Below are 23315 nucleotides of genomic sequence, written 5' to 3' on the forward strand. Positions count from 1 at the left end.
ATTAGTTTGCATTTACATTTTCATAGCATCCAGCTGCTCGGCATTTATGATTTACATTCATCCAATGTAATTAAAGTATTTGTTGTGGGTTTATAAGCTTTTTAATGGTCTATATTTCTGCATTTTGTGTCTCTCCTTTTCCAAATTTATTTTATTCATCAAGCTGTGTCCTAAAAAGCAGTAGAAACAATTACCTCTAAAGTATGTTAGTATACAGCATGAATAACGCTCACACTGGATTTAAAACTACCCTCACCCGAATTACCAATTCAGTGCTGAAAATAAATGTCTCTCTCTACAGAAATTAGAATCTAATTATGTACAATAAACCATGTTAAATAATATCAAGGGTCTAGCCTAAACCAACAAAGACGCAAACATTCCCACAGAAAGCTGGAATACACCTCACATTTGCTCCTCAGGGGTAAGGTTATTTTCAAAGGTCTCTGACTCTATTAAGAGCCTGTCCAGGTTTCAACAGGATAGAGTTTAAGTGCACATTAAGGAAGAAGTATCCCATTTCTCTTGCCTACTACTTAGTATAAACTGGTGCGGTAAATACTTTCATTTCAGTCCCCTGTAATTAATAGGTAATTAGCTGTGGGTCTGGGAAGTAACTGCAAAATGACAAATAAACCATTTAGACTTTTACTACAAATGAAATAGCCCAATGCAGTCAATATTTCACTATGACTTCAGACACTGAAATAATCTATAGGATTTAAATTCCCATTGACCTCTAAATCAATCTTCACTTATAAGTTTTGCAAGTTTCATTGCTGTTAATCCATTCCATATTTGCTTTCATCTTTTGATATATGCCTGTCAAATTCTAATCAACTAAACTTATCCTCAGTTGAGTTCTTTCAGCTTCTATGTCTTGTTTTCGATCTATAGAAATTTTACCAATCTACCATCATACTAGTTGCTAAACAGCATTTTCTCTTTTAAATCACAGGTCAAAGCTGACATTTAAGAAAAATATTGCCAGTTAATATGACAGTCTGTCCTCAATTTCTGTGTTACTCAGTTTTGACATATTGAAACAATTATTTTTCACCCCTGCATATGATCACCATATAAATAATGACACATGCGGTTTTGTTGATTTGGTGAAAGAAAGATGGTAAACAATTACTATTTGTTTCATTAGTATGGAAGAGACCAGCTTTAAGCAGTTGTCAAAATATATATATATAGTAAGTTTGGTTGAAATAGGGGGAAGAAAAATTGGGGAGTAACAGGAGTAATACAATGGAACATCATCCAAATGTATGTCTCTTTTGGAAAAAAATATTTAATGAGATAGTTGCAAATACCTTTGACATGCTAATTAGAATGCTAGTATTCATTGTCCATGATATTTGGCATGCTGGCTCTTATTAAAAGTAGTTTAAAATAGTTTTTAAACGTGCTTAGTGCTACATGTTAATGTGGACTTTATTGAGAAGCCTACTGAGATTCTGGTGTAATTACCTTCTAGTTTTTATGAGTATTTCATGATGTTTTTACTAAAATTTCACCTCTGAATGTTCAGAACCAAACAACCAAGAGATGATGAGTCTCTATGTAGAACTATTTGCCAAAAGAGTTATAAAATTATTTTGAAGTAACCCCAGGCCTGCAGAAAAAAAAAAATTACAAGAATAATGCATTGGTTTTCTCCTGCTGTTGTGATAGCTACAAATTTTGATTTGCTTGGCTAAAATCAGGATACTAGTAGGGTTTATGTTTTTGAAAATGCTAAAGGAGAATCCATTTTTTTTTTTTGCCTATTCCAGACTCTAGGAGCCTCCTCTGTTAATTAACTATTGGTTTACTCACTCCAATCAGGAAGCCATTTGGTATCTTCAGTTTCTTAGTTCTGAGTCTTCTGCCTCCCTCCTTAACTTTTAAGGAAATTCATGATTCTATTGTACCAAAGTGGATGATTCATTTTCCTATTCTCATCTCAAATTGCTACACTTTTATTAGCAAAATCTCTTTTGCCACGTTAGTTAACCTATTTTCGTGTACCAAGGTCTAGGTTATGGATATCCTTGGGTAGAAGATAGTTGTTGTTGTTGTTGTTGTAATTAGCATTAACAAATTTGGTGTAGTTAATATATCCATATTTTCAATATTTGCTCTCTCTATTTTTCTACCTCTATTCCCCCCTTGCTCCATATACATTTCTTTTTTGTACTTTGAGAATATGTTGGGAGACATATATTCTATTTTCCCTAAATAGTCAATATAGATTTTCTAAATACAAGTTCATTTTCTTATAAAATCATCAGTTTATTAAAATTAAAGAATTAGCATTAACAAAATGCTATTAACTATAATCTATAGATCTATTTTAGATTTTCCAATTCTCACAATGATGATCTAGGATTCTGGACAAAGAATGTCCTTTTTTTCAATATAGATCATATGCTGTATTTGCTCTCTGAAACAGTTTCTCTTTAATGACAGCCTCATTACTTTGGAATGTTAGTTTGGGCTTGTCTGATGTTTTGTCCTGATTAGATTCAAATTGTATATTTTGGGCAGAAATATCTACAGCAGAATTGTTCTTTTCAATGCATCATATCAGGAGATACCGGAAACCTTTGCTGGATTTGCATGTATTTCTTTAATTATAGAAAGGTCTAATACTTACTAAATTTTTATTCTGCCTGTATTTTGCTAAATATTTTACATATATCATCTAATTAATCAGATTTGTTTTCACTATAGTGGTTCAGGAACTCATACAACTGATATGAGGAAAATGCAAAAATTTGATCCCCCTGGAGTTTTTTCTCCAAATGCCTTTCTTTTTCCATTGACAGAAAGGGGCAAAATTAAGTTGTCAAATATGTGATTGACATATTTCAGATTGACAAACCTAAACAGTCTTTTCAACTTGAGTAAATTTTATACAGGTTTCTTCTTGACTATGGGACCCTAAACTTTTACTTGGACATTTATTTTAGAAAACTTGAAATGTGAATTTTTTCTATGACCTTGTGAAATATAAATTTTATCCTGGCCTCTTACCAGTCTATAACAATCAATGCTTTCATTCAGCACCTGAGAGCCATCCCTTTGAAACATAGTCACAAGAAAAACAGCATCCTTCTATCCCAAGTCTCTGGACTTGGACTCTGAGCCTAATTTCATTAAATGGTTGTTGGGAAATCATTGACTGATTTCCCTCCTAATGTTCTCGTTCACTCTTCTACCAACTCACCCTAGAACTTTAAAACTCCTCCTGACTTTTCATGAAATAAAATTGAATTCCATAAAGTTATTTATTTTCTAATGCAATCAAAAATGTATGTGTTAATTATATTAGTTGTTTCCCTTGGCATCCTTTACTCAATGACAAGTATGATATTGTCTATTAGTTTTTATGAACAACAGACTTTCTGAAAGCTTTCACTCTAACATAGCTATGGCCCTTTTAAAATATAAAGTGAGAAAAATGTCTATTAGTTATTGATATAAACCCCTTTATTGCCTACTGATCATTTTCTAGGACAGTTCTGTATATAAGCAACAGGAAATATCTATTTAGTACCACACGGTGCCTTCTTGCTTAAATTCTATAAATCCTCAATTTTGGAGTTTTCACACAATTTTATTGCTATTAATATTTATTAGTTATTGAATGTCTTTGTATGTCTTCCTTGGGTATTTGTAGGAATATAAGCATGCTGGAGGTATATGTGTTTTTGATTCTCCAGAAACTTTAGAGTAGATATAACTTAGAGTTCTACATCCTCACTTTCATTTACTCTGTACATGGGGTGATGCGGGTGGGAGGGAAGATGTACATTTTTTTGTGTAATAATTTTGCATCCACAAAGGAGATTGCAGAATATATTCTTACAAATACTCAAATTCCAACTCTATAATTGCTTAGCTTTGTATTTGAGATTTTTTAGTTTTGTTTTGCTCTATCTCCCATTGGCCTAATTTTCAGTTATTGGTTCATATGTGAAATGTCTTCTTCATATTCTGAAAATATTTACCTTTTTCTCCTCTACTCCTTGAATTGGCTCTATTTGGGTCAATCAGTTCTTTTTTATTATAGTTGTCTATATAGGTATTAAATCTTATCAACTGCTATTTCAGTGTTTGTTGATACTACCATGTTTTTTTCCTTTCTGTTAGTGTGAAATATTAACTGATTGTCTTATGTTCAATCTTGTGTTGCTAAGATAAATCCTACCTGGTTATAACAGAGAAATTCTTAATGTTGCATTCTCTTTGCCAAGGTTTTGTCAAGAACTCTTTTGCAGCTATCTTCACCAGACATATTGGTATTATTTTCTTTTTTGTATGCTATCCTGTTCTGGCTTTAAATTTGGTTTTATTTAGTCTTTTAGAATTTGTGGGGGAGTTTCCCCCTTCCTTCTGAGGGGAAAGAATTTGAGCAAAATGAGTATTAGATATTAGCTCTTCTTGAAATTTTATAGAATTTACCAATGATTATATCTTTCTGATCTTTGTTTATAGGGGAATTTTTTATTATGTTTTTATTTTCTTATACAACATTATCTTAAATTCCACTTTTTCCCAATGAGGAGCCATACAACTTCTTTCCTAAGTATACAAACCTGGGGTCCAACTCTACAGGCCCAGGCTGAGATTCACTGTAGGGTGTAGGAGCCTGGGAATTTCATGAGTCCACCTAAAGATTGATTTAAACTTTGTTATCAGTTTTCCTTTGCCTAATTTTACATTTTGCTTGAGCTTGTCTAGTCCAATTTTGCTTTTTGAGTAGGTATGTGTATGTTCTGGAAAGAAATACAGAAGGGTGCCATCACCTATTTGCAAGAAGCAGGGAAAAGAAGGGGCTCTTAATACTCTTTACGTAGATCTTAATTTAATTCTCTCTTCCCTAGTGTTCTCAAATTTAAAATTTCCTGGAGTTCTATAGGATTAACTGGGCTGTTCTGGGTGATTTTTCACACAGATAATGTTCCCACTTCCATTTCTCTTCTGGTTAGTGATTGTTTGTAACAAATACTTTAATATAATTAAGTGGGATTTTTAGGGGGCACAAGAATAAATGCAAGTGTTTAGACTATGGTATTTATTGGTACCATTCAGTTTTCAAATTTACATTTATATACCTCCATTTTTATTACTTTTCTTGCATCTGTTTACTAAGAATAACTCTCCTAGAAAACAAATATGCTGTTATAAATTTGTATATTGTATATACATATGTTATCAATGTATGAGTATAGCATTTACTGTAAGCTTTAAAATACTGGCAGAAATTCATAGAACAGGAAACTGGAAAATTTATGAGTCCATTAAAACAATGATTTAATCATTGTTTTCAGTCCTCCTCTGCTTGATCTTATAGAATGTTTCACTTACCAGGCAATAGGATAAACAATTCACATGGATTTACAAGCAATCATAGAACCATAGGTATTATTATTGCATCTGATTTACAGATAAGGAAATAAGATGCTCAAAGGTTAAAGAAGCTGGGGGCTGGAGCGATAGCACAGCGGGTAGGGCATTTGCCTTGCACGCGGCCGACCCGGGTTCGATTCCCAGCATCCCATATGGTCCCCCAGCACTGCCAGGAGTAATTCCTGAGTGCAGAGCCAGGAGTAACCCCTGTGCACTGCTGGGTGTGGCCCAAAAAGCAAAAAAAAAAAAAAAAAAAAAAAGGTTAAAGAAGCTGATGTCAGTGCTCAGAAACTACAGTATTCTGTTTCAAACAGATAATTTGACACAAGTCTATGCTCTTAACTACCATACACACTGTTACTCAGGTAGATTGTATGTATACATATTTGTGCTACTATTGATCAATCTTAAAGTGTACTATATGGGTATATTTTTGGGTTTAGCTATAATTTAACAAGTCAAACTGAGTAAATGTAAAGATAGTGTTGGTGGCCTTCAGGACTGCATTTCAGATTCATTTTTTGTTTTACTATAACTGGAAATACTGCTTGCTTAGAACAGACATTGCATCATTAGAGAACTAATGCCATTGACACTGTACTTAATGTGTTTCTTAGCTTCAGGCCTCATCCATAGAAAAATCTCAACACTCACCATTTCAATTTATTTTGATATCTGTACATAGGTAATTGTATTGGTAATTGGAACATTGTAAAATTTCTCAATCTGTCAGTATTCTTTCATCTAAAATATAAGCTTCTTTTATTTGGGGATATACAGAGAATGGTTCTGACCCAGTCATTATATTCTCAGGAGTTGTTTACCTCTAGATTGAAATAAAGAATCTATTCTACAATTCAATTGTTCTCTTCCTGTAACCACTTTGCATTTAGATGGACTTTATTTAGAGTCCATTGTACATGATTTAAGTCATTTAGGTTTAGATGGACCCTGGACTATAGAGAAAGACAATAAAAACAGCCTTTTTAAAGGAGTGAGTTAGACTTTTAAACGTGTCCTGTGAATAAAAATTGTTGTGATATTTTTTTCCATAAAAGATGGAACCCTGAGTTCTTGGCTTAGAAAATATGTAGGTGTAGATATAGATACACACACACAACCATCCACACACACTTTGTTTTTAGGTTTGAGGTCATAGTCAAGAGTCTTCTGCTTTTGAAATAACTGTGAGGAAAAAATTTCTTTACATTTTTGGGATCAAATCCCATTTTCCTTATATTCTTCCTCCTTCACCTAGCTAGGAAAAAGAGCCATTTTTTTACATAAGAAAACAGTGCTATTTCTTAACAGTACAGTTTGATAAGAGACTCAATTAGTGTTGCATTTTTCAATGACTGATTATTTGCATGCACTTCAAAATAGCCTCAAGCCATAAACTTCTTTCACAAAATACACCTAAGGGCTTGCAGTAGGCTGTGGCTTTACCATCATTACTGATCTTTCTATAATTTTTAAAAAGAAATTGTACCTCGTAGCCTATTACTCAGCTCCTCTGCTCACAAATAAGTCTCCTGTAAAGGATTTAGAGCTCTCTGTTCAATCTTACAAGTCAAGATAAGAGAAATTAGAACCCAGGTGACTGTCCCCAGGGTAAAGCATACAAACATGGATTTAGTTAACTTTTAATCTGTGTTTGAGGGCTTATTTGTGAAGATGTAATTTTTTCAAAGTGTAAAGAAGCAAACATATTTTTTCAATTGTCAAATAAAATGACAACAAAATAATTTTCCTTTCACTTGACAGATGACTTCTAAAATCTTACGGCAGTATTCAGAATTAGTGGTCATAGGTATGTTTAACTTTAGCTTATATTTTGTTCTCTCTTTTTATTGCCATCTCCCAGCTATCTATGAAACAAAACTACTTTTCTTATTTTCTCACTATACTGATATCATCTACGATATGTCCCTCTTGGTTCTTTTTTATCTTCCTGTATATAATTAAATTTTATGAAATAAATATGGATTCATCCTGCTGAATGTTAATATGTTGAACTCTGCTATTAGCTCTGGCCACTTGGGGAATGTTATAAGGTCTTTTGGAATTTCCCCAGAATAAATTCTGAAAAGAAAAATTCATCACTGTACTTCCCATTTGTTGGTTTCTTGATGAAAGAATGTGACCTTTTCTTGATGAACTAGGCATTGATCTAACTCAGAGTTGAGAGGCCAACCCAGAAACTCAGGGGCCTCTTCACAAGCAGATACGATGCAGGAAACTAATTCTTATTCCCTGGATCTACTGCACCGTTCTTACGCTACAAAGTTCAATTTCACCTTCTTGTCCTATCCTGTCATTTAGGAGATGAGCTACCTCAACACCTGTGAGATTTGTGACACTAGAAAGTACTGTACTTTAATACAGCAATATCATTTACATAATTTCCTTCCCACTTAGGAAGTTTTCTCTTCCTCTCACTAAATTTGCATCTCAATCTTTCTTCGTTATAAGAACCTCCAAAAACCCTTAAATCACAGTATTTCTGAAAACATGAAAGTTATGATTCAACTTTCCCATTGCCTGTTTATCCATTGGATTAGTGATTTTCATTAACCTCGGGAATTTAAGGAGGCAAAGCCCCTGACTGAGAATAGATCTTTATCATGAAATCAAATTATCAGATGAAACCTTAATTAGGATTTGCACCGCTGATCAAAGAAACAGCCAGGGGATTATGTGGCAGAAAAAGGAAACACAGAATCTATCCAGTGCCAATAGATGGATTTTCCCTTATATATGTACTAAAGTAAGTTTTGGGATATATAGGCAAATGATAAACTGACAATAATATATTCAAGTGAGCTTTACTAATGTATTACTAGAATTCAATAAAATATGAAAAGTACTCAAATCCTAGAAGACCTATAAACTTAAAAATTCAGTTTTCTCTTCAGAATAAATGGGGCTTAGAAATTATGAGACAGTCAAAAAAAGGAAGCCCAAAGCAAGTTTGCAAGCTTTAGAATAGATAAGTGTTCAAAGAAGGGGGCAAGCTTAAGGCTGTGTTTCAAGGCATAAATATAAATGAATGAAAGTCTAAAGGGGTAGAGAGATTGTGTAAGAGGTAGGGTGCTTGCTCTGCTTTCAATATGGCCCCTGTACTTAATGCTAGGAGTGATCCCTGAGTGCAGAGCCTGGAGTAAGCAGTGAGCACAGCTGGGTGTGGCCACAAAAAAAACCAAAGTTAGAGATATCAGTTTCAGGCCTAAAATCAATTATGTCTGTCCATGTAGGTTTGGTCAGTTGTTGATAAAAACCTTCCTGAGCCCGTGGAAACTGTGTTTGTCATTAGACTCATTATTACACTATTCACGAAGTGTTTGGAACTCACCCGTAACTCACATAGCACTGTGAATCCCTGTGATTCATTTATTTAACTAATATTGGTTGGTCATTTTTATGGACCAGCTCTTTAAGAGGCGCTGGAAAAATAATTTTAAAAAATCTATACTATTCCTCTTTATAATGGATTTATAATCATCGAATAGACAAAAATGCAAAATTTCAAGAAGTACAGTAAATGATAAATATAATAAAGGACATGTGTCAAACCTTTTTGGGAAAAGTGATCAAGGAGAACTTCCCTAGATTTTAATACAATTTTAATATGGATAAACTCTGTAGTAATAAAGTAAGCTGAAGTTTAAAAGGTTGAGCAAGGGCTGGAGTGAAACTATAGTGGTTAAGGCGCTGGCCTTGCACATGACTGATCTGAATTTGATCCCTGGCATCCCATAAGGTTCCCCAAGCACTGCCAGGAGTGATTCCTGAGTGCAGAGCCAAGAGTAATCCCTGAGCATCACTGGGTTGACCTGAAAACCAAAAATAAATACATATTTTAAAACAAAGAAAACAAAAAGGTTGAGTAAGACCAAGTCAAAATGTTTTTTTTTTATATTGCACAATCAAAAAAGGGCCTGACTTCCATCTTAGGACATCAGGGAACAGATATTACATGTTTAATTACAGGAATGACCTGATGTTTCTGGATATATGGATATATTAAAGGTAACCTGAGTTCAGTGTAAAGATGAGAAAGGCAAAAGGAAATCTGATAATACCTAGAAGTATAAAAAAAGATAGGATTCTGAGAGAAGAAGTAATGGAACAGTTTCATAAGAGGTAAAAGATATAAAACATCCTGGGATAGTTTAAGGATAGGAGGAAGTTAATGATATCAAAAAATAGCAGCTCAAGTTTCTTATCTGAACAAGTGATAATGGTGCTAGTATTTTACTAGAATAGAAATTTTATGAAAAAAACAGCTTTTCATTAGGTTATATATATGCTATATATATATATATATATTATATAGTAAGTTCAACTTTGTATAGAAGCAGTAGGAGATGACTACAGGAACCCAAAGGGAGACATTCCATTAGGTAGTGGTTATGCAGAACTGGAAATCAGGAGTGGTCTGAACAGTAACTTAGTTACAAAAATAGATGTAACAAAGTCATGAACATGGTGAATCAAGATAAAAGAATTAAGAGATATGCAGAGAAGAGGGACTCCTATTAGGATATTAAGCTACATATCCCTTTTCTCCTCTTGTTGATATTTGCTATCAACTATGTGGAATTTGTCCTTGATCTCTCTCACTTCCCATCCTGCTTTGGTGTTGGAATAGTATTCATGCTCTAAACCCTAATATCACTTAGCTGATGCCAAGAAAATGATTAACCTTAATTTGGTGACCCCCCTTTTAAGAGAACACTAAACATGGTTCCCTCCCCTTACCACCAGCAATTCACTAAAGTCCTGCTACACTCAAGTCACTCTTCTAGAGTGAGCAATTTTCAGGCTCTTTCTAAAACTTTTTCTTGTGAGGGCCTTTCCAAGTACCAGATCAGTCTTATAAGACATGAATGCCAAAATTAAACTCAAGATTATCAAGTTTCCAATGGGCACTGGTGGAGGGGTAGGTAAACTATCATTGCATGACTGACATGCAAACACAAAAGTTCATAAGCTTGTAACTGTACCTCACAGAGATTCACTAATAAAAAAATTAAATTAAATTAAAAAAAAAATTATGTTTCTTCTGCCTAGTGAGCATCTCCTGTTTGTATGAAGTACACCTGAATTTTGTAGTTAGACAAATCTCAGTTAAAATATTATTTTACTACTTGGTAACTGTTTGACCTTTGATAAATTACTCTTTCAGAACTTCATTGTTGATATCTATAAAATTGATTAATAATTCCTACCTGCCAAGGCCATTTTGAAGATGGAATGATAATATGCACATAAAGTTTCTGTCACTCCCCTGTAAATTAATACTTTTTTCTTCTTATATTTTCCCCAGCTTGATTGTAAGTAATGTGAGAATGTATGATACAGTAGAAATAACAACTGCATGGAGTAAATGCTTAAATGTTTATATTTTTAGAGTTCTAAAATGGGTTTTAAATTACCTTCTGTCTGAGTGATTTTATGTATGCCACTTCTCTTTTTAAGCTTCAGTTTTCTCATTTGTAAAATGAGGATAATAATACCTCTGTTATTTACTTCACAGTTGTCATGAACTTCAAAGATAATGCATGTGACAGAATTTTGAAAACTAGAAAGTTCTTTAAAAATATAAAATTTTATCTTAAGCACTATGCTTTACTCGTGGGAGATATTAATAAACTTTTATTTTGATATTGGTATGTGAATGCATTAGATATTCCAAACTTATGACAAGAAGTATTAATTTATTGCTATTTAATTTGAATTTCCTATAAGCCATCTCACTTGTAAAGATTCAAGAAAATTAAATTTTTATTGATATGAGTCTAAATTATTCTCCACAAACATTTATTGAGCAATTATTCAGTGAAAGACCCTGCTCTTGGTCTCAGATATATAGAGAGGAAATATACAACATGTGACTTTCAGAAGTCTGCATTCTAGAATCAAATAATTATGGGTGGGGTGAGGGGATATTGAGACAATCATGGCAGATGTGGTGTTGGAATATTGTATGCATTAATCTCTATCATCAGCAATCTTATAAATCACAATGCTTCAACAAATGAAACCATGTATTCTGGAACAAAATGGATGTAACTTGTGATGATACTAAGTGAAATAAGTGAAATATAATTATTCTATGATTGTACTCTTGTGCAATATGAGTAAAGCAATTGATATGACAAAAATACTATATGGACACATAGAGTTCATCTATTTCATAGGAATATAAAAGCAGAAAAGATCAGGGAAACCTTTTTAGAAGTGATTATATCCTGTTGGATTTTTAAGAATGCTTAGACAAAGTGAGCAGATGAAATTTGATGAGTATAAGTGGTGGATATTCTTTAGGGAATTTTTAGTAGAAGGTATTGCATTGACACATTGAGAAATCACTAGGATTTTACGACAATTTATTTGCATTCAGTTGAGGTTCAAGGATGGTGAGAGAGAGGGAGGAAAAGGAAAGGTAGCTTGAAAGATTAAAAATTAGAGTGGTAATAATATAAGTTATAGGTTCCACATAATTAAAAAAAAAAGAAACTGCCTTATATATTCTTTCTAGTTGAGCAACATTGGAGGCAGGTGTCGAAAAGGCAGTGAGATATGACCCAGCTGAGAAGTAATGAGACCCTATTCCAAGGTAATGACAGTAGAAAAGGACAGGCTATCTCGTCAAGCTTTATTAGAGGAGAGGAGTTGATCATTGATTGGACATGGCAGGTGAGGGGAAAGAAAAAATTATATTCTAATTTTCTGATTTTTACAAGAGACGAAGGGTGTCTGACTATTCAAAAAACTAGTGAATTACAAACGCCAAAAAGAGTACCAGGCAGAAGAAAAGGCAAAGACTTTGAACTATATTTAGTTTCACACATCTAGAGTTGATATGTGGCCAACTCTAGACAAGTCTTTATTAGGAAGCTCCCAAAAAGGCTGTCTACATTTTTCTTAAACACCTTAGTATCCCTCATCTCCCAATTCATAAGCACCTAAATGATTAGCTACAGAATATTTAAAACTCCTGTTAAGTATACTCAATGAGAATCCAAGAGAAAATTCCCTGAAAACAGATGGCCTAGAGTTAGTTGCTTGGTATTTTAAATGTTGTTAAAGGGAAAAGACCTAAAACTCTTGTTTTTTGTTGTGTTTTTGTCGTTGTTGTTGTTGTTTTGTAGCCACAACTGGAAATAGCTTAGGCAGCTATCTTTCCTGACAGACTCAGGGGATCATATGTTGTTCTGGGAACAGAAGTAAAGCCAACTGTGTGCAAGGCAAACAACCTACCCACTGTACGATAATTCAGCCTCAAGACCTAAAACTCTTCAAAGAAAAAGATTATTCTTTTTGTTTAAAAATTTTTTATTAGTGAATCACTGTGATGCACAGTTACAAACTTATGAACTTTTGTGTTTTTATTTCACTCATACAGTGATTGTTTACCCATCCCTCCACCAGTGCCCATTCACCTCCACCAATGATCCCAGTATCCCTCTCACCACCCCCACCCCATCCCTCACCACCCCACCCTGCCTCTGCGGCAGGGCATTCCCTTTTGTTCTTGCTCTTTTTGGGTGTTGTAGTTTGCAGTAGAGGTATTGAGTGGCCTTCATGTTCGGTCTATAGTCTACTTTCAGCTTGCATTTTTCAACCCAAATGGTTCCTCCCAACATCCTCTACTTGGTGTTCCCTTCTCTATCTGAGCTGCCTGAAAAAAGATCATTCTTAACCATAAAAGAATTGTATAAACAAGCTGTCCTGATCCTGTCAGAACTAAGTTTCTCTTCTTTCATATTTTTATAGATATTGGCCATGGAATACAGGTCAATTCTTTCATGATTTTGTTGCTACTTCAGAGATCTTAGCATAGCTAGTTCAGACTGCTTAAAACTATTGTAAACTTCAATCACTATATCATTTTCCCCAATGTTGCTTATGTAACATTTTCTATGTCCAAGTTCAAATGCCTTATAAATGAACTTAATGATTATATTCTTTGGCAAATAATATTGGTTGTATATATATATATATATATATATATATATATTAAGAAAGTCATAGGGCTGGAACAATATACATATATGGGCTGGAGCAATAGCACAGCCGGTAGGGCATTCACCTTGCACGTGGACGACCTGGGTTCAATTCCTCAGTCCCTCTCAGAGAGTTTGGCAAGCTACCAAGAGTATCCCACCTGCAGGGCAGAGCCTGGCAAGCTATCTGTGGCATATTCGAAATGCCATAAACAGTAACAACAAGTTTCACAATGGAGAGGTTACTGGTGCCTGCTCTAGCAAATCGATGAACAATGGAACAGCAGCATATATGCATGTGTATGTATGTACATATAATATAAATACATATACATTCATATACATATATATCCTTAGATATGTATATACACATATATAACCTTAGATAATGGTGATATTACATGACTTTCCTCATGTCAGAGTAAGTGGAAGAGACAAGATTCAAATTTAGACAGCATGGGGTAATTTGGGAGGCATGTATGTAACCACCATTCTATGAAAGGGGTAGTTTTAAATTCATATATGATATCTTGGGACATATTTATATGCTAATATGTTAACATTGATATATTAAAAACACAAAGGCAAAATTCTCCTCAACAAGGAATATAACTCACACAGCTTACTTCATATTGTAACCTGCTTTATATGGACTCTGACTGCCTACGATTGAATACTAAAGGTTTGAATAACTATTTGAAGAAACCAATCTATCCAAGGTTCATTTACTACTCTGTAAAAGAAATCTAACATGACCTTCATTTCCTTGGATATGGTTAGAATTCCAGGAGAAAATGTATCTGAAATACTAAATCTATTCACCAGGTGCCATTACTGTTCTTAGCACCTTATAAATAAGCTCATCAACCCAACAGGTTGATGAAGTATTTTTAGCATCCCCATTTTACAGGTGGGGAAGTTGAAAAATGGGACATTAACTTGTTCAAAGTCCTGCATAATGCTGCCTCGCTCCCAAATCCCCACTCCCCCTACCATGTACAGCAGAGCCTGTGTGTGAAGTGACTTCATTGTTCTCTTTTTACATGACAGAAACAGCCCCTAAAACTATCCTGATAATAGTTTAATAAATACTTAGCAAAATAGAAGATGCTAAAGAGCAGCTACTAAAGGATATTCCTTTCAAAAATTGATCGGAAGCCGCCCACTCCAGTCAATTTTATGTTTGAACTAGTGACCCAATCTGATCTTGGGTAGTTGTATTTCAAAGAGCCATTAATTCAAAATAAGCCTGTTTCTTACTGCTTATATGTTAGTATCTAGCTCATGTAATAAAACATTGTATGAAGTCAAATCTGGTTCTTGGGAGGCATATAGACAAAAAACGACCATCACTTTTTAATCAGGTGATCTGGGTCAATCACATTACCTCAGTTTATTTCCCGGGGCTGCTGTGTGGAATAAAGATGATGTTCTTAAGACTCTAAAGCCAGGTCTAGTTAGAATTAGCAGTCAGTTAATAGTAGCTAGAGTCATTACTCTTTCAAACATCCACTGAACTTTCTTAGACTTTTTTTCCTGTTCATATTTATCATTGATCTCTCCGTTTTAAAGCTCATGATCATGTTCCATTTTGAAATCCAACACATTCAATTCTCTCAGAAGGTACAAACAATATTATCATTCACCATGAATTTGAGCAGTCCTTCTTTATATATTTTTTGACATTATGGTTTGAATTAATCTCATTGCAACTGCACATCTTTTCTCATGTCTGCAAGTGAGAATTATGGTCCACACAAATCAGGTCAATGAAAAGCTCTAATTGAACTCTACTATCTTCCTTATACACTGTTCTTTATAAGGCTGTATGGCCAGATGAGATCTACCCTCACCCTTCTCAGAACTAGGAGGTGGGGGTGGAACAGACAATTTTGAGCTCCTTACTATGCAAATCCTATTTTTACTATGCAAATGGATTAAAGGGTAAACTTATCTAGAATATCCTTTGTCTCAAAAACTAAGTTAAGAGCTTTGCTAAGTAAGAGCCCACAGTGCATTATGTAGGATGCATTTCAGGCAAATAAAATGTTTAAATCCACAGACTGAAAATGATCTTCACACATAAAATGAAATCTGATCAGTTTACAGCTCGACATGAACAAAACTCCCAAATTAGGCACTTCCAAATTCAGCACAGCAAACACTGCTAGCTGCCAAAGGAATTGGAGAAATCAAAGCCCCTCTAAATCTTCCATCCATGACATATAAAAGATTCAGCAGAGTAGAGGTCAAAGAATATGAGGGGAGGGGAAGGTATAAAAAAAAAAATAAAGCTGATTTTTTTCTTTTTTATTTTTTTTAGAATGAAGGAATAGAACCTAATTATTCCTTTATGCAGAAAATCCCTTTGGCTGTACACATGAATAAGAGCACTCAAGGCAGCAACATTTTTCTTATAATTAGAAGAAATTATGATGTCTCTCTTGAAAGGCAGAATTTCCCTTATCATGAAAAACAGTGTTCTTTATCATCTTTACTTTTTATTAGAGCCTTCAAAATGAGGTTTTCTTGAGCCTCTTGAAATAAATCCATTCCACTTTGAACTGCTGGAACTATTAAAATGTGGCCTGATTCATCCTGAGAAATGGCCACATGCCCACTTGCCTGGGATAATAATGACTACTAGCTGACTGGAGACAAACACTGAATTCCTTTACCTTGCAACCTGAACCATCCCAAGATGGGAAATATATTGATCACTCTTTTTAAAATATGCTGGCATATGTTCACATTTGTTTTTTCAACAAGTATATAGGAAATGACACTGAGCAAGACATTGGGCAAAAGGCTGGGCTTACTGATGCTGTGATGGAAATTAAGCTGAACAAAGCATCACACTTCAAGGTGTGATCTATTCATAATAGAAATGAAGAGAATGCCCCCATCCCCCGCCACACACACAGACACACAGAAAGCATTTGAAAAGCGACTTTTTAAAAAATTCAATATCAACTCATCACAGACATAGACTACACAATAGTCAAGTGTTATTTGCAACTGCTAAATATATTGATAACAGGGACACAAAGTCACAAGGTAGCAGCTCCTCTACACACATGATGATGTTGAGCTTTGAGATACGAAATTTATTCTAGGGTAGTTTCCACACTCATTAAGGGAGGTTCAACTTTTAGTGCTGGGGGCTCACTTGCTCCCCTGTGTACCCATTTAGTGTATATAAGACTCTTGGGAGTAGTTTATTTCACTTCTTACTGGTTCCTTTTTGTTTTGTTTTTTTTCATAATGGTTCTTCTCTTCTGTTTTTTCATAAGCATGAAGTACATTTAGAAAGTCTGGAAGGAAAACAGGGAACAAATAAAAGTCTCTTCCTATTGATTTTCCTTATCATTGTCCATAAAATCATTTGTTCCCAGTATTGGCACCCGCTCGAGCAAATCGATGTATAACAGGATGACAGTGATACAGTGATCTTAATACTTACTAGTTATTATAATGATCTAGAATTATCAGTGTCTCCTTATTAAATAGTAAGTTCTAGAGGGAAGAGTCTATATTCTGTGTATTTCTGAGACATCTAACTATAATAATGGGTGCTGAAACATAAATTAAATAGTGATGTACTATTCACCTCACCTTATATCTTCTGTACAGATTGTATTCAATTTATTTAAATTCAAATCTTTTTGGAACCTCAACCATCTACAAGACACTGTGCTACATGCATGTGGGGAAGGGGAAAGAGGCAATCAGAGTGTTTATCTTGAGAAAAGTCAAAAGGGAAAAATTAAGTGAAAGTAATCAAGTAATAAAGATCAAGTTTTAGAAAGTAGTTAATATAAATTTTAACAGATTCATCAATTGACATAAGAAATTTATCACAAATTACTTGGTATTGTAGTGACAGTATGGTGTCTGGGGTGGCTGCCTTGCATGCAGCTGATACAGGTTCAATCCACAGCACCCCCAAAGCACACCAGGAGTGATCCTTAAGTGCAGAGCCAGGAGTAAGCCCCGAGCATCTGTGACCCCAAAACAAAAACAAACAAGAGAATTTTTATCATAAATTACTCTTCACAACCCCAAAACTGTATAAGTATATACAAATTTGTAAAATACAACTTTGCCAATCAATAGTAAATGAAAAATGTTTGAGTCATGGTGGTCCCACAGGCTCACACACGAAGTAGAAGTGAGTAATAGTGTTTCATTGCTCACAAAAGAATGGAATATGACTTTATGGAGCAGAAATTAATTTCTTGGGGAGATTTTTATTTTAAATGCACTTGCCAGGAGAGGTGTCAGCAGAGCCTAATTTTCCTACCACCGGGTGTAGTAGAGTAGGGAAGGATTCAGATCCTTGATTTGTTAGTTTGACTCAGGACTGGACTGGAAATTTGAACAGAACTCTATCAATGCCAGAAACATAAAGACTGAAAGTCACCACTGAGCTTCAAGACACATATATTTCTATAGACCTTTACCATAGAAGTACCTGTCTGACCCGTAGCTTTTCCATGCAAGCTCTGAATTCTGGGTCTTTTTAGCAAGGAGTTTTAGGCAGTAATCTTGGGCATTCTTTACCAAATTTGGAAATTTTAGGTTTCATACTCAGTAGTTATTCATTGACAAATTATTGAGTCTTATAAATCTCAGGTTTTAGTTGCAAACTAAAATTAAGAGATAGTCTTCTCTCACAATGGTCAGATGGTCGATATCAAGTGCTCTACTTATCTCTCTGGCCCTATACAGAAAGTTTATTTTAACTCACCATCTATATTGGGTAGGAATCTAATTAAAATATATGCAAGTAATTGGAACATTTTATATTTAACCCAAATTGCTTTTGGAGAAAAGATATCTAGAAATGTATTTTTTTATTATATAAATTTATACAATTAGGAAAACTGTAATACCTTTAGAGACTATATATAGCATGATCCCACTATTAATTTTTTGTACTGTGAACTGATGCTCCAAACAAAATTAATGTGGTTATTAAGATAATTTAGACAGGATTCCTGCTTATAGTTTCCACAAAATTTGAGTTGAAAAAGTATCAACAGAACATGGAAGAGGAGGTTTTACAACTAATGGGACATTATTTTCCTCCACAAATACTGTCATTAGATAATCATTACTTACAAAACCATAGCACTGTAGCACTGTCATCCCGTTGTTCATCGATTTGCTTGAGCAAGCACTAGTAACGTCTCCATTGTGAGACTTGTTGTTACTGATTTTGGCATATATAATATGCATTAGGTAGCTTGCCAGGCTCTGTCGTGCAGGCTGGATACTCTCAGTGGCTTGCAGGGCTTGCAGAGGGATGGAGGAACAGAACCCAGGTCGGCCACATGCAAAGCAAACGCCCTACCCGTTGCGCTATCACTCCAGTCCTATACAAAATCCAGTCCTATACAAAAACAAATAAAATTTTCTTTTAGATTAGTTGTCCATTTAGATTTCAGTGTCTTAGTAAAACATTTATTAATTTTGTAATAAGAAAAGCAGCAGCAGGGGCTGGAGCGATAGCATAGCGGGTAGGGCGTTTGCCTTGCACTCGGCCAACCCGGGTTCAATTCCCAGCATCCCATATGGTCCCCTGAGCACAGCCAGGGGTGGTTCCTGAGTGCAGAGCCAGGAGTAACCCCTGTGCATTGCCAGGTGTGACCCAAAAAGAAAAAAAAAAGAAAAGTAGCAGCAATATTTAAAAATGGTAATGCAATCATTGGGTCTGTCACTGTCACTGTCATCCCGTTGCTCATCGATTTGCTCAAGTGGGCACAGTAACATCTCCATTTTGAGACTTATTGTTACTGTTTTTGGCATATCCGCATATTGAATACGCCACAGGTAGCTTGCCAGGCTCTGCCGTGTGGGCAAGATACTCTCAGTAGCTTGCTGTACTCTCTGAGAGGGATGGAGGAATCAAACTTGGGTCAGCTTTGTGCAAGGCAAACACCCTACCACTGTGCTATGGCTCCAGCTCATCATTGGGTCTAAATGACAAAAACAATTCAGTTTAAAAATATCTGTTTTAGGGGGCTGGAGTGATAGCACAGCGGGTAGGGTGTTTGCTTTGCACGTGGCCGGCCGCCCAGGTTCAAATCCCAGCATCCCATATGGTCCCCTGAGCACCGCCAGGGGTGATTCCTGAGTGCATAAGCCAGGAGTGACCTCTGTGCATTGCTAGGTGTGACCCAAAAAGCAAAAATAAATAAATAAATAAATAAATAAATAAATAAATAAATAAAAATATCTGTTTTAACTAAACTAAAAACATTTAAATATAAAGCAATGGAACTGGTAGAAAGAAAAATAAGTAAAATAAAATTTCTTGTCTTGATATTTATAATTGAACATAAATGTGTTGTTAAGTCATAAAAATAATTAAGAAAAGGGACAGTTTATGTTGTGGTTGTTTTATAGCAATTCAAAATTAACTCAACCTATAACTGTTGTGATCATTTTACTTTCAGATTTAGGGCAGACAATTTCATGATGATTCAGGTTGACTCACGACTGCCAATAATAAAACTATCATGAGAATAACTAAATGACCTTTTCATTATAGTTTTCATATATTGGGTTGCATCCTTTATGACACCATACATTTAAGCCACATATCTGCCTGGTTTCTTTATGTGTTTTCAAAATGCCTGTCAGGACTGATGCAAAAGAAATGGTACTTAAGCCACGGGGTAACTTTTTTCTGTCCTAATTTCAGAGCCTGGGAGAATGCTTATGAATGCATTGTTTTAGGCTATCATTTCACATCCACAATTTAGAGGCTTTAACAAAGGGTCTTTAGAGCTTGCCCTTTCAGACAAATGGTTGGCTCATAAGGAGTTAACATAGTTTAGGACCTGAAAGAGAAAAATGTTCCTAGCAAAAAAGGCTTACAGCAAAATAATGAGTGCCAAGGTTGAAGCTGCTCTTTCTTGCTTTAGTGCTAGAGCTGCATTATTCACAACTGCCAATCAGCTAATCTGAAAAGAATTTGTTCTTTACTGCATTTCTCCTTTATTGCTCCCACCCCACTGACTGGGTGTACATTGCCTCCAGCTAGGAGGGTTTAGAAATAGCTCCTAAACAGACAACAAATGTTAGTCTGTGAATCGAAGGGCAGTGGACACTGTGGAGAGAAAGGGCCTTCACTCACCCCCATTTCCTTTTCACATTTAGCCTTTGCTACTGCAGTCCAGAAAAGCTCAGGCTATTGCAAAAGGAGAAATTGCCTGTCAATTTCTCAAAATTCAACACTGAGCTTCTACTGAAGACTCTGGGTATGGGACTAGCTGCAACAGCCTGGAATACTGGTATTAAAAAGAATTAAAAAAACAAATTCACAACTCTACAGAAAATAAATCTTTACAAATACTGTGGCCACTGCCTAATCTGAGTCCTATTATGGGCAAGGTGAAGAAATTAGTCGTCTTGATTTACAGCTGCAAGCAAAGAGCCCTATAGATGAAGGTGAGATCCATGTTTCGACTACTACTGTGACAGTGGCATTTGGAGTGTCCTAACAAATAAATTGCTGGGCCATGGTGCCAAAGGAGAGTGTACCTGCATGAACAATGAAAGTGGGTATATACAAATAGAGGTATACATCATCAAAAATATCTCTTTTAACCAAGAAAGAAGTAGCATCTTGGCCAATTATGCCCGAAGGTACTTTTTCCCCCCTAAGTATGGTCATGAAGCATCGGTTGGAAATGTTGAAATTTATGTAGGTCTACTAGGGAGTAATTATCACTCAACACATTAAGCAGTGAAAAATCTGAGGTGGATGCCAGCTTCCCTCCTTTCCAGAGCAAAGCTAAATGTTCTCCCAGGTTGAGGCAAGTGGCCTCTGTGACTATCCCGCGCTTACTTACCATGTGGCAATGCAGGCATAATACTGGCTTCTGTTGCACCTATTCCCTTTCTGGAGAAAATATAGCAGCTTTTCATTCTAAATCCAAAGTTGCTGCATGTCAGAGACAGGCTGACGTTCAGAGGATGTCTAGCTGGCAGATTCTCAAGTAGGTAACAAGGATATGGATTGGATCTGAGCCGCTTTGTTCTGCTTTGTTCCTGAGCTGAAATGTGTAGACGATCAACAGCTTACTGTAGCACAGTGGTGTGGATAGTCAGGATGCAGCCGAGCTCTAATACTACTTTAATCCAACTAGACTGGAATTTTGTGGCCAGTCCCAGTATCACAGCCAGCTCCTGCCATCAAGTCCAGTACTACATCCTTCCATAGAACATTTTAAGCCACCAGTCCCAACCACAGTCTGTGGAGCAGTATTCAGACAGGCACAAAAAGGTTGACGAATGCTGTTCTAAGTTTTCAACCCAAGACTCCTTTTGTTGTCTCCTCTCTTTAAATTCACTCATCATCGAAAGATGATGAGTGTATGTATGCCCATCAACAAATCCTTTTCCAGGCCATATAATGTCAACTTTCTAGGAAGTAAGGAGCAAGAGGCACTCGTAGCATTACAGAATACAGTCCATGGTACAAAGAGTGAGATCTGGAGAGATAATACATGTGTTAAAGTGCTTGCTTTGCATGCAGCCAACCCCAGTTAGATCACCAGCACCATATATGGTCCAAGGTACAGCTCCTCCCCAGTTAAAAAGAATGAGATAGGGGGCTGGATCAATAGCACAGTGCGTAGGGCATTTGCCTTGCACTCGGTGGACCTGGGTTCAATACCCAGCATCCCATATGGTCCCCTGAGTGCAGCCAGGAGTAATTCCTGAGTGCATGAGCCAGAAGTAACCCCTGTGCATTGCTTGGTGTGACCCAAAAAGCAAGATGGCAAGAAGGCAAGAGAGAGAAAAAGAGGAAGGCAGGAAGGAAGGCAGGAAGGAAGGCAGGAAGGAAGGCAGGCAGGCAGGAAGGAAGGAAGGAAGGAAGGAAGGAAGGAAGGAAGGAAGGAAGGAAGGAAGGAAGGAAGGAAGGAAGGAAGGAAGGAAGGAAGGAAGGAAAAAGATAAACCAGCTTCAAGTTCACCAAGCCAGAATAGCCCCAGGAAATTCTATGTATGGGCTCAGCATACAGCTGTCCTTTCTTACAAAAAGACATAAGTCAGTCATTTATAGCAATTATACCATTTTATTTCTGGTGTAGGAAACAGTTCATTTGTTAAGACATACCACTTAGATCCTCGTGAAGCCTACTTTCATCCTCCTAGATCTGCCTTTTCTGCCATTAGGAACATGCACCTATAACACCGTTAAATGTTTTGTTAGACATTAACTGTATCCACGGAACTTAGGTCCATACATGCATCTATAAATACCATACTATATGTTTAGGAGCTGCTGAGTGAAAAACGGCGGGAGTGGGTGGAGCAAGATCAAGAGCGCAAGCGCGTGTTCGCTCCCGCGAAGGGGGAAAGAAATACATCCACAGGACTCGCTGCAATGCAGTTTTACATACAGGCCTGTAGGAGCAACCGGAATGTTATTAGACCATAAAAGCACATCAGGCTGATTTATGGTTTCTGATCAAGGTTTCTGTGAAAATTACTCTGCATCACCGGCTCAAGGTGACTGCTACCATTAATGTGTGGAAAATAAATGAGATGGGGAGGCCGATAGCAGAGGAAGGAAGGGAAGCGCTGAGGCAGTTTATACAGCACAGGTTCCCATTTTGTTTTACAGTGCAGAGAAGCCTGTCATCAAAATGATTGCTATGGGGCAGGAAAGGCAATTCTTGGTAATTAGATCTTATGGCATGTAGCTGGTGCTTTCTTAGAGTGACTGTGTCAGGATAGCAGGACAAATGCCTGCTTTCTGCATGCCATCTTTGTTGATTTCTGCTTATATTCAGATACCAAGGGAGGAAAGACATTGTAATCCTCTTCCCTGACTCATTTGTTTCAAAGTATTCATTCCTGTTCTGCTGTTCTCTTGATTCTA

At 36.0% G+C, this 23315-nt stretch overlaps 1 pseudogene; it reads left to right on the forward strand.

Moving 5' to 3' along the window:
* The first annotated feature begins 20867 nt into the window (after positions 1-20867).
* LOC101559259 (60S ribosomal protein L7-like) overlaps positions 20868-23315 on the forward strand; it is a 57771-nt pseudogene continuing 55323 nt past the window's right edge.

The sequence above is a fragment of the Sorex araneus genome, chromosome 3 (assembly GCF_027595985.1).
Source record: "Sorex araneus isolate mSorAra2 chromosome 3, mSorAra2.pri, whole genome shotgun sequence".
Classification (NCBI taxonomy): domain Eukaryota; kingdom Metazoa; phylum Chordata; class Mammalia; order Eulipotyphla; family Soricidae; genus Sorex; species Sorex araneus.